At 40.3% G+C, this 13,316-nt stretch overlaps 1 protein-coding gene across 10 annotated transcripts in view; it reads right to left on the bottom strand.

Annotated features, from left to right (window-relative positions):
• Positions 1 to 13,316, bottom strand: part of MYO9A (myosin IXA) — a 191,585-nt gene that overhangs the window by 166,625 nt on the left and 11,644 nt on the right. Inside the window, exon 1 of one of the 10 annotated variants that reach the window (XM_069797725.1) lies at positions 12,526 to 12,650. The exons of the other annotated variants lie outside the window; for them this stretch is intronic. The gene's annotated coding sequence lies outside the window, so the exon portion shown is untranslated. Of the gene's footprint in view, positions 1 to 12,525; positions 12,651 to 13,316 lie in introns of those variants that run through there. 10 annotated transcript variants of the gene reach the window in all.

Raw genomic sequence — 13,316 nt, forward strand, 5'->3', positions numbered from 1 at the left:
CCCTCCTTGTTATTTTAAAATCCTCTTTAAATGAAGGCGACCCTCAACTAATTGCAAAACACGTGCGAGCTCTGTCCTCCAGTTTGTCACTTCTGCTTGTGCCTCCTTCCCGTTTTCCATCTGCCGATGAAATCATTTCCCCAAAGAGAATCATCTTTTCTGCAATAAATGAAAGTCAGCGCTCAGCAGCAATAACTGCAGCCTCGTCAGAAAAAAAAGCAGCTGCTCATGGCTAGATTTAGGTTCATGTTAAGTAAGAGATGATGCCACATGTTATCTGTTTCCTCTCTAAGTTCAGCACACGAAACAGCTTAGTGCATCACTTTAGCTATATATTTTAGCAATTTGATCTGTATAGCCAGACCATAGAGGTAGCTTCCACTCCTTTAAACTGAGCACTTAAATATCCTACAAAATTAGTGTTTCTTTTCAGTGCAGAACTATGCAAAAGCTTGTAGCGCCAACCTGAAAGCATCCTTCTGCTCCCCAGTCCACGCAGGTGCCAGGTACCCAATCCTGTTATCCACAGACTGCAAGCCAATGCATAGCTGGTAGCAGCCTATACATTCTCTGTATAGCCTAACTAGCACAAAGAATAGATCTTAAAGCATTTAGAAACATGTCATCAAAGATCAAAGAATATTAAAACTGTACTGCCAGATCTGCTTAGTTACCTTACAAAGGAGAAAAAAAAAAAAAGAAAAAAAAAAAAGAAAACCAAAAATTAACAACACAAACACCAAACAGGATGAGTCATATTTTAAACAAGACTTCCAGCAACTAGTTTGGAGGGGGGGGAAGTATTTTTCCTCTGAAGGTCATACTTATAAAAAATATTCATCCCACAGATCACGGTAATTTACAAGCAAGGGCACAAATAGGATGTTGCATTTAAACTAACCACAAAACTATATATTCAATCTCAAAATTAAGCTGTCAGGTAAGTGCCACAACACAAGAGTGGCTTTTAAACTCGAAGAAGAATGTTCTGAATGCATCAGGACATGAAACCAAAAACAAAAGCCTTCTTACAATCCAAGAAGTACTGAAAAATCCCTTGAATTATAGATGACAGCTTCACTAAAAATAGTTATTGTCAGCTGCCTGAAAACACAAGCTTTGTAATTCTTTGAAAGCATTCATATGAAAAAGAGAAGCAGAAAAAAAAGAGGGAGAGCTATCTAAGTATTTAATAACGCATGTCATCAAAATATTTCAAGGCTGATATTTCACTAATTAATATTCCTATTCTAAAACTAAAGGGACAGCTTATTTGAAATACCACCAGCATTATATATGTTATATATATTCCACCACTGTTAGCATGGTTAGTACTTTTAGCGTGAATCTCCATGCTGCAGCTTGTCTTTTTGTCTAGTTAGCCCTAACAGAGGCCAAGCTTCCTATGCAAATCTTATTTTTTCCCAAATTTTTATCTTGTTTCTGAATTCTGTAGCTGCAGCTCTCATGCGGACACAGAGCTGCAATCAATGGCTACTTTAATTGTTCATGATATATCCAAAATAAGCTGTGCATCTCACGCGAAGGACTAAGAAAATGAAATGCTATCCTGACATCACTCTCAACATTTTTAATAGGGAAGGCAAGAACTGGACAGACTATGGAGACAAGGTTATTTTGGGAAATTAGAGATCGTTTTAATAAACAGAGGCGCAGTATGGCAACATGGAGAAAGTTTCTACCTCCACTGCTCATCTAGGAGCAAAAATACGGGCAGAAGTCAAGCTGCATTTTGAAAAATGAATGTGAGAGACTAATAACTAGGTTGCTATCCTCTGCAAGATGGGAGGTACTGTTACCAAGACCCACTTTTTATTTGCTTGGCTAAAACAAGCATTGGAATATCATAGAAAAGACCACTTTATTTAAAAAAAAATAGCAGCGAAAGGAGAAATTCCTATGTGTGCGTGGTGTTTGTTTTCACAGTGCTATGGATAGCCAGCAAGAGATCAGTGCTAGCATCCAAACACAACATGTATAAAAGACAAACGCTTGACCAAGCGAGGACTGGATCTTTTAATGGGTCTATGGGAACTACAAGCCCTGGTTGAGCTAAATTCAGCTTCTCCTTAAGGTTATCAAGTTATTGCTTTTCTTGATGAAGCCAATGTGCTGACTGAAGTCTGCAGAAATTCAGCAATGTTCAGTGACTGGTACCAGGGAATCGATGCATTGATTAGGGATACCATAACTGACCTTTTTAAAATGAGACAAACAGTAAATGCTCAAGGACCTACAGCAGATGCTGTGACACAGCACACTGCCGTAATAAACATGTATTTTAGGGCGCCTCTGATATCCTCTGGGTTATTTAAAGCTGGTTTATGAGGGTTCATACACCTTCTGCTAATTGTACCTCACTGATAAGGATTAGGAAGAAAGCAGACTGATTTCCAAACCTGCCAAGCAGGTAACTCCACACGGCCACCCAACATGAAGCAAGACAAGCAGCACCTACAGACAAGGATCAAGATGACATTCAGGAAACAAAGACATACATGGACTTTGTGTTTCATTTGAATCTTCCCAGCTTTGGGCAAAAGCTAGAACACAACATAGCAGCTCAGATCACAATTTCATTCTTGCACTTGGGTAACAGCTGCCACCTTAACCGGCCAAGCTAGAGCTAGACACAAAATAGGGTAGCAGAGGAATGTAGCTGTTGACCAAAAAAAAATTCAAAAGCACATTCTGGAAAATAATTTTTTTTTAAAAGTCACTGTATTAGTCCAATAAGGTAAGAATTAAGCTGATTGAGGTAACAGCCTGAATCTCATTATATTCTCTGAAAAAAAACATCTTGTCTGGAGGTTGAAGATCTCGTTTCTTTGGAGATCAAGCAGCAAAAATAGAAATATTCACAAGACTGGCAGTGGAATGATTTCAATGCTTCAGTGGGCACAAATTAAAACTGAGCATATTCAATTCAAACTAGCACAATGTATTTGCTTTTTCTTTTCCATTCAGAGTGTCTCATACTTCCATGTGTCCTTCCTTGTCTTTAGAGGGACTATTTTTCCATCCAGAAAGAGGTGGGGGGTGATCTTCCCACTTTAGTCCACTGGCAGGCATGATTTTTCATTAGGATAGAGCACCACTACAGAAAAGAAATTCTGACCTGGTCCATCCACAAAAAGGAAAGATTAAAACAAATGGAAAACAAACAGTCCTTGAGCATACAGCTCAGGCAGTCTGCACCGACAGAGGTCAAGCATCCTCAGACGGTTTAAGAAATTAGATGACAGAGATTGCAGCACCAAAGTATTAAACATCTCAGAGATAATTCCACATCCCAAGTAGAAACAGCATGGGGAGAAAGAGAAGCTCTTTTAAGCCAGGTCTGCAAAACTGCTTCTTCAACATCTGTTTGTGCATTTACCGCAGGGCAGCTCACAAAGCAGCTCCAGTGACAGCATTTGCCCTAATTGCAGTCAGCGGATAATCACGCTTATCCTGAAAGGGGCTGCCAAATGCAATATGAGAAAAATCTCTCTTCCACCTCGTATATTCATTTTCTTTGAAACCTGCTATAAATCTAAAGCCTCCCCTAGGATATATTGGGTTTGAACATTTCTAAGGTGATTCTTCTAAGTATTCAAGGACTATTAGCTTCAGTTACAGGGTTATTCCCAGAGAAAGTCATCCGGCCCTCTCACCTTTTACTTTCTACCACGTGCCAGTCTGTCTCTCCCAATTTTTCTTTTCCACATTCAAGGGGAAGCAGTGGCACCTCCCCCCTACAAAACATACAGCATTCCCCATACCTCAGTATGGAAAACCATCAGTGCCACCTGACACAGGAGATGAAATACAGCCATCCCTCCAAAAACTGTAGTACACATGGGTTTTAAGCCTCCTCCTTTGTAAAGAACATTAGCAGTATATTTTAGATACTTTCTTTGCTAGTATAAAGATGCCATCAGTAACAGAAAAAGACAATTCTGCATTTAACAAATCTGCAGTGAAGAATTTATTATAAACACAATCCTTAAGTTTCTTTAAGCTTTTTTTTAATTATTATGATAACTTTTAAATTAGAGAGCAACCAAATCGCTTCCATAAGCTTGAAACGATTTCTATGCCTTCTTTTCTATCTCCAAATGTCCTGGGAGAAGGACTTGTTACAGCAAGCAAAGTCCTCATAACATTGACCTGTTTCTGTAGGGGAGCTTTCATTTGATCCGACCCCTATAAACAAATTATTTCCACAGGCAGATGACAGTTTCCAAAATGCTGCCCCAACTCATAATATTCTATCAGGTATACTGAACATCAGTGTATAGTGATGAGAAACATAAGCACACAGTAGGCTTTACTAAGACCATGAGTCCACCCAAAATGAAGCAAGGACCACTGTGCATCTCTCCATCCCAGCATACCTCCCCAACCTTGCACCCTGGAGCAGACACACAGCAGGACCTGTATTCAAGACAAAACACAACGCGAGGCTGGCACCCCTGCCCTTGGAAGGGGACAGGACACAGCCAAGGTCAGCCGTGTGTTATCTGAAGAAACTGAAATGCAATGCTGATTGTAGTCGAACAGGCTCAGATAACATAGCTGGTTTCATTTCTACCTTTTATTTACATGAAGGACAACTGAGATGGGAACTACAGGCACTCCACGATACCCAGATCTAGATGGTTTTCCACATGCACATCATCACCTAGAAAATATACGGCATTTTCCCCGATACTAGAACCTGATTTACAAGAATCAAACATCAGTCATAAAAGAGAAACCATACTTTTTGCCACTTTAAAATATGAGGCAAGATCACAAACCTCTCCCTAAAGTCACCAGACCTCAGTACAAAAACACCTTCCAAGATCCTACCTAAAAAAGCTACACCATTTACTTTGGTCAAGTTATTATATTTTTTATTCATATTCAGCAACATTGAAAATATTTCAGCTGAAATATTTTCAGTCTTGTGCATGCATCTTTCTACCTTTTTCGTACTCAATGATTTACTTCAAAATGCTCATCTGCCCAACTGAATCAACATACCTGGAAGTTTCACAAGAATCATTTTATTTAAAGCAGAAGTTAGGCGAGGGGAACCGTAAACCATTTGAACCGAACACTTTCAGATCACTACAAATTATTCAGCTGGCACAAGGCCAGCACAACTCTCCACATCAGAAAAAGAGGCCAGGTAAATCCAATAACGAGTATTTAAAAAGACAAGTCAACAGAATTAGTTCAATTTTCTCGCTGGAGGCAAAGCAAGGTCATTATGAAACAGGGAGTGAGGGATGAAGAGGGGGTCCAGCAATAAAACAAAATAATAAAAAAAAAAATCAGAAGATTTAACCTATTGGTTTTTGCAATTACTTGCACTCCATTTCACCGGCAGAATTAGAAACATTAGGACAGTGGCGCTGGCCACAACAGGCAGCTGCCCGGGGCCATAACATACAAGAAACCATCTTCTCTGCCAACGCCCTGCAGCGATAATGGGTCTGTCCTACAGCAGATGCTACCTCTCAGCTCTCATCAAGCACACGAAGACACAGTGCTTGTCCAATATCCTAAGAGCTCCCAAAGATTAGCTGCCAGCACAAACATAGTCAGAAGAAGGTACAGGTGCGTTACTCCTGCAAATTTAAAAATACACTAAGTAAAAATTAAAAATGCGCTAAAAATGAAATTATGAGACACATTGATCTTGCACAGAAAGGTTTTTAGGACTCATCTTAGTTGATCAGATGAATGGCAAGTTACTGCTAACCAACGTGCCTTGTTCAGAGAGGACCAAAATAGATCTCCCTATTTCTTTATTGTCACTGACATTTACACACTGTGGGGTTTGAGGTTTTTTTGAGACATAAGATGATAGGAAAAGTTCTTATTTCTGTTCATAATGGTCCTGTCCTCATGTCGTTCTCCCCATAAAATGCTGTCCGTAATATGCCAAGTGCACCTATATTGTGTGCACAGGAATCACAGACCACGATTTGGATCAGAAACCCAAGATTTAGCTGATTTTGCAGGATAGAAAACTTGTTTCCTATCTTATCCTATCTTTCCATCCTCAGCCCCAAAGTCACTTTCTACAGAAAAATGCATTTTAACCAGCTTAGAATTATTATCCTTATCTATGCCTTGGCTGCAGGCAGAAAGTAATCTAAATTTTCCTGGACACCAAAGGGCATCCATGTTTTTTTAAGCTGTTAGTATTTCGGGTCTGACAGACACATGGGAACCCAGTTGTATTCTTGGTGGTCCTCATTGACTTTACACTTGAGCCTCATGGTTTCTCCACTTTCCTTGAGCCTTTCCAATCAAGCCTGCAGTGAAATTCCTCATCAATTTGACTTAAATATCCTTAACCCTAACCTTTAAAGAATGATCAGGTTTGAAAGACAATTTTTAAAAGAATGAGGACTTTTTGTTGTTGCCTTTTTTTAAACATGTTTCTCTGAAACAGAGGTTTGGGGATTTTTTTTTTTTTTTTTTAATGAAGAGGGAAACACAAGACCAAATTTTTCATCCTCACACTCCACAACCTGCTGTTTTGGGATTCCCCCTGCATCAAAAGTCACCCCAGGCTCTCCGGTTTTCATGAGGAAGGTACCTCCTACAAGTCCATCTTCCAAACCACTACCACTAACGGGATTCCCCGATTTTATCATCTAACTCATTCACATCCCTCCTTGGCAGTCTCCCTTATCACCTTTATTCCTGTATCACTTAGATCCCAGCCACAGTCCTGAAATCAACTGGATAGAGGTTTCAGCTTCAATAACCTAAAATACAACAATAGATTTGATAGAACAAAGTCACTCCCAGTGATTCTATACCAAGCTCCTTTTAATTGCTCAATTAATTTTCTAATGCAAATTATTAGCAGCTGTATTTTCATAAGATTACAAGGTTTCTTCTCTACTAATACCATAAGTTCATCATTTATATTAAAGGACATTAATTTCTACAAAAGCAGTAAAAATGAGTCTGCTATGGGAAAATAAGTGTTCTCTCTGCACTACTTTGTCAAGTTAAAATTTAACTGAGCAAATACCAACTTTGCGAAACAATAAAAAAAACCATACTGGCATTCCGGTTTGAATTCAATCAGGCTCCATTCATCATAAAAAAAAAGAAATTTTATTTTAAAAAAACCAAACCCTAGGGAAGCATGCACAAGGAAGAGGAAATTTCCCAGTCTAAAGTTACCAAATAATCCAACTGAGTATTTTTTTCCTCCAAAGTTCAGTCACATCTTTAGTTTAAGGACAACCTGTTCACCTCTAACACAAACCACTTGAAAGAAACTACTATATTTGTTTAAAGAAGGAAAGTTTCAACTTATTTAGTACCATCCAGATGCTGTTAAATTTGTCAACTTTAGTACATTGCTCCAGTGATTTAGGTAAATCGGTGAGGTCTCAGCAGCAGTTTGTAACTGCAGCTGAGTTTATTCTTCAGGCACCCATCACTATTTGTTAGGTAGGAAAAAAAATCATATCCTTCCCAAAAGAGACAGAGCTTTCTCTGAGTACATCATTCAGTTTTATAATTTACATTTACAGTTAGCTATGGCGATTTAGGCAGGAAAGATCCTGCTTTGCCTCAATCCTTTAAATTCACTGCAATACTTACAGCTACCGCAGGAACTCCTACCTTCCCCAATAATTAATGTTACAGAAATAATGGGTTAGGAGTTGCTCTTCAAGGAAACATCCCACTAACGGGCTGGTGGGTTAAACAAGCGTAATAAGCACTTCCAGAGTGACTGCATGATCTCCTTGTCCTCACGCCCAAGGTGTCATCCTTCTTGGCTCCTCAAAAAGACAACGGGAGATGGCACCTTCAGAAAACACAAGTGATCTCAGAGCTTCTCTGAGAACACATATGCCTACCTCTGTTACCTGAAAAACAGAGTACATATTGGCATCATATGGTAAAGTAAAATATATAAGCATAATTATCCAAAACGCCTTAGAGAACATATGGTATGGAAATGAAACTGCCTTAAATCTATTAACTTGGCTATGTGATGAGATCAACAGAAGGGAGCGTGAAAAAAATGTTTAAAAATATATTCAGTGTAGGATCACACAACTAAAGCACATTCATCATCCAGATAATGTAATGACAGTAGGAAATGAGCTAAGTAAATCCAAGATTGAAGTTTCATTTTCTGAAGTGCATCTGTTTGGCTCATATCACCCTGAACCTCATCATTTAGCCATGCTGGTTTTCATCTCAGATGCAAAAGATGCAAGAACATAAATCAAAAAGGCTTCTTTGACGAGCAGCCATGGAAAACACGATTCTAATTTGTTTTTATAAATAAATAATCTGGATCCCAGCAGGTCCTTGCCACAGCCCTCCATGCAAGTATGCAATGGATGACATCTTGTTTCAGGTTGACCCTTACTAGTTTGCCAAGTTTGGGGTTTTTTGGGTGAAAGTGTGTCAATCTTCACTAGGGAAACCAGCTGGTTTTTCACTGAAGCAGATGAGAAGCACTGGATCAAGCCAATTAAATGAAGGGGGACAGCATGTTCCTGCACAGGAGGTAACATCCTCCACTGTGCTCCTTCCCTGGGATCATCTGGCCATTGCTCTCTGTGACTGAAAATGAGGAAAGCCAAAACTGAGATGGGCTTACCATGGAGCCAGTCAACTAGTCAACTGAAAACATTTCTAGGGATGGTAAGTATTTTTTACGTTTCATGTGCCAACAGTACGAGCAACTGGCCAAAACTCTATCTGAACATGCCCACAGTGGGACTCTGACTTTGGATCAGGCAGGTAGAAAAGGGGTTGACTCCCCCCAAATGAGTCAAGTGGAGGCCCATCACACCAACCACCAGAAATCCTGTTAGGTTGAGAGGCCTACAAAGCAACCAATACAGAGATTTGGAGAAATTTCCAAAGGAAAGAAAGCATGCATCAGTTTGTCTGTCTTCTCCATGCCTAAGAACTCTGGTCACCAGTTCAGTTTTAAGGTGGACAACACAGGCAGAAGATTACTAGATCAAGACCAACCAGAAGATGTTAGGAAGTTTAGTCCCATGAGTTCTGCTGGCAAACATCTGCAGAAGCACAGATGAGGGGAAAACCAAGCAAGACCCAGACACACAGAAGCTTTCAAAATTCATATATGGATAATTTTAGGATCCGTTCAAACTGAATTTTGAATTACCTCCACCAAAATTACCTAAGTTGATGACTACTTTGTATATCATGCAACTTGACTCCAACATGCTGATCTGGTTACTGATTTTGTCAAACTACAGTCTCTGCTACATCACACTCCCATCTCTTTCAGTACCCCCTTACCTCCCGAAGGTTTTGCAGGTCCCTTCGCTCTGCACCACAACCAGAGCAAAACAAAGCACCATGATACACCAATGCAAAGAATGATGAAAGCAGATGACTATCAAAGCCACCAAATGGTGGCACTAGGGCATTTAAAATATGAATTAGGAGAAATATAAAGCAGAGAAGGTTAGCTAATGAGTTCATATAGAAATATGATGAAGTGAGAACGGTTTACTTGATCTTCCACAATGTGATGAACTTCAAAGTTTTTTCATATTCATCTTGAGCACAGCCATTTCATGGGCTTGCCTGCTATGCTTTGCAAGAGTTAAGAAGGGGGTGCTCTCCAACGGGTGTCCTGGTATTATTTTGCAAAGGATTCTCCCATAAAACAAAGCTGCGACAAGAATTTTGCATAAGGACAGGAAGAAACCTCCTCTGTCTATAATGCCTGCCATCTCTACCCTAGCACTACTTCTCTTATCAGCTGCAGAATCACCTCTGGAAGCAATTTTCTCTCCCCACTTTCCCCTGAAAAAGCCAAAAGATCCACGTCACAACCTCTAGCACTCTGCAAAGTAATAAGACACTTTAGAAATACCTCATTTAACATGATTTTTATCTTCCCTCATGCCTACACTGTCCAAGCCTGAACAGAAGTAAATAAGTAACAGCCACCAGCCCCACAACACCAGCCACCTTCCGACACCAATACCATATGTCGCTCAAGCTTTGAGACTCGGTGCAGCTCAACTTGCTCATTACGTTCCACAGAAGAAGATGCTCGGCCTCCAGGACCCCTCCACTCCAGAGTGGGACAGACAAGTGGTTTTATTTGCAATGGCAACAATCTGCTTCTGGGCCCCATCGTCATCCTCCTCCTCCTCGCCAGGTCACTGGACATGTAGGCACTGAGGGAACAGGCTGCACATATTTCAGCCACAGCGCTGGAAGCCCTGGGCTGACGCAGGAGCTGCCCACAGACACCAGATTCTTTATACATTTTCTGCATGCACACCGTAGGCAGCACCAGAAATGCCATCCACACGGAAAAATGGGAAAAATATTTTCTGTGATAGGGAAGAAGCCATCTACCTAAATCCAGCTTTGTTCAGGGGCAGGAGTGCCCGCTCTCTGCAATAGGGGTAATTCAGTAACGCTGATAAGTCTGTTTTCTGTGCATAAATAACCTACGTTCAAGCTCAACCGCTTTATCTCTGTGAAGGATAAAGCCCTTGGTGGCAATGCCCTAATATTTGTCTACTCGCTTATCAAGCAAGACCCTTATTATAAAGGCTAATTCAAGCAGAGATTAGATTTCACGTATGAAGGAACAGACAATAGCATCAGATATTCTTCAAACACCAGTAAATAAGATGAATGCAAGTGCCACTGCTGCTGGTTTTCACCTCGACAATGCCTTAAACAAACAAAAAAAAACCCACCCAGGTACCGCCAAACTAATCTTCCCAAACACTTCATCATATTTCATTGCATAGACATCACCTCGCTTCTCTTGGCCAACTACAAATAGTCTGCAGGAAGCCACTAATTTCCTGAAAAGAGGGTTAACCGAGCATCATAGGAAATGGAGAAAATTCAAGCTGGGTATAACATCTTGACTAGGCTAAGCATACTGTAGGACAGGAAAAAAAAACAACAAAATTGTTCACAGCACTAAGCATGATCAGAAATCTAAACCCATGCAAAATTAAATACAACTATTAAAATCATTAACACAGACCTAACAAAGAATTACCTTCTTCAGCACACTTGACTACAGAAAGCCACTTTGCACTCAGGTACAGTGTTCACGTGTAACTACCTAAAGGTGACCATCTAAAATCTTAACTGGAAACAGAGACAACTTAGTTGCAAGATATACCGAGCACCTCACAATCGGAATATCTTACAAGTAAGTGCTCTTACCTAAACGACTAATTCAAAAACTGAATAGCAAAAAAGAACTTGGCAATGCAGTGAAATTTCACTCACTCAACAGCTGTGCTGACAGATGAGAGACACGTGAAAAATCAACTTGGCACTCTGCAGGAAACAATCTGAAATAAAAATGTGACGCTTTGATGGCTTCAAAAAAAAAAAAAAGTAGGAACCTTGGTTTTAAAATGTCCTAAATTTTCATAAAACATTGTGCAACAAAAAGAGAGGAGGGAATGCACAGACCAATGCATCAACACCAGATGAAAAACATAAGAAAAAATTGCTTAAATATACTTTTAAGTATTATAGCAGCCCTCCAAAACTCCAGGGATTGCACAATAGAGATGCAGAATAAGGAGGTGATATGAAAACCATAACAGCTCTGTGCTGCGGACTCTAACACGTGTGAAATAACCAAGAAGTGGACAAAGGAAAGAAATGTGTATGCGATGTGGCAGCAAAAGAGGAAACAGAGTGATACGGTATTTAAAACGTCACTGTCTAAATAAAAATTGAGGGGGCTAAATCCAATAGAGACGGGGGGGAGGGGGGGGGTGTAAAACTCCCTTCTTGGGCACTTCTCTCAGCTGGTGGAGCAGCTTCCCGCTGATCGGGGGAAAGGCAATCTCACCCTGCCCCAACCTGCCAGGACGTTGGAGCAAAAATAATTATTTTTATGCAACCGCGTTGCTTTTCTCTTACATCCTAATACATCCTTACTGAATTAACTTTGCATTTTTTATCTGTATCTCTAAGGCTCTTCCTCATGTATAACTTAAGATCACTATCAAGAGGTTGACTCCTCTGCCAGCTCAGGATGCCAATCTCCATTTCCAACCCATTAAGGAAAAAAAAAAACAAAAAAAAACCACCCACCACTTTCATGATTTTCCAAGACTCTCCCATCACACATTTGAAAGAGGCAGGCTCTAAATATTTATACATCCTTTTCATATTCTCTCAAGCTTTTCTCTCCCTTACACGACACCTACAAAACAAATATCCCACAGCCAAAGCTATAGGTGTGCCAAGACCCCTATAGTTTTTTGTCGCCCTCCTTGGTTGACCCTATGGATCCAGCTCAAACGATGAAGATGTTTGCAACTTCTGCAAGAGACCCAGGGTTGTAACTAGGGCACACAGGCAATACAATAAACAAGTAGAATAAGCCTAAAAATACTATATAATACTGTAAACCATTTATAAAATAGTATTAGAAACCTACAAAACATTGACAATGCATTTCAGTTGAAAAAAAAAATTCCTGAAAACAAGAGTAGAGCTCACAACGAGGAGGTTCTTGCATCAAGTCACTGGTGACATATCCTGCAGATCGATGTCCTCTCCTAGGTCCAGCTGTGTCTTTCCCTGCTGGGGGCACCATCCTAAACTCCTCTTGGTGAAACTGCTCACACTCCTTGCTCTGAATAAATAAGTTTATGAAAAAAAATTACTCTTTCAAAAGTTTAAAGCTAACTTGATTTAAGCAAAAATAAGGGAGAAGCATTTATGTTAGTTTTACCAGGAGAATGAAGGAGAGGAGGACAGGAATCTCTGCTGGCATCACAGCCCTGACCAAAGCGCACCTCTACCTATACCATCAGGAAAAATAAAACTAAAAATTCCCTTCCTAGCCTAAGAATTTCCTAACTGACACACTAAAACCCTACATATCAGCTCTACAAAAGAAACTAAAATGTGAAAAAACTGTTCTGCTGATTGTACCATTGATCTCAAAGGGCCTTTTCCAACCCATCCACAGCTGGGCAAGACCCTCTGGACAAGCACATGTCTTGCTCAAAGCAGCAAGGAGAAACCCTTCTCACCCTCAGGATGAATTAATCGAGTTTACCACGAATTTCCTTGAGATTTGGGCACATCTCACCATCTTCGGTGCAACGAGAGATCCCAGGACCAGAAAAACAGCCTTCAAGGAAGGTCCTGGTTCAGCTCCGGTTTGAAAGCATGGGCTGTTCTTTTGATGCCCTGCCAGAAGTGGCCTCCAGCGAGGAAGCCCGGGATGAGTCATGCCACCAGCAGAAGGAACTTGCCAATCTGGATTGAAAAGCACCAACGAA

Source organism: Haliaeetus albicilla, chromosome 12, assembly GCF_947461875.1.
Source record: "Haliaeetus albicilla chromosome 12, bHalAlb1.1, whole genome shotgun sequence".
Taxonomy (NCBI): domain Eukaryota; kingdom Metazoa; phylum Chordata; class Aves; order Accipitriformes; family Accipitridae; genus Haliaeetus; species Haliaeetus albicilla.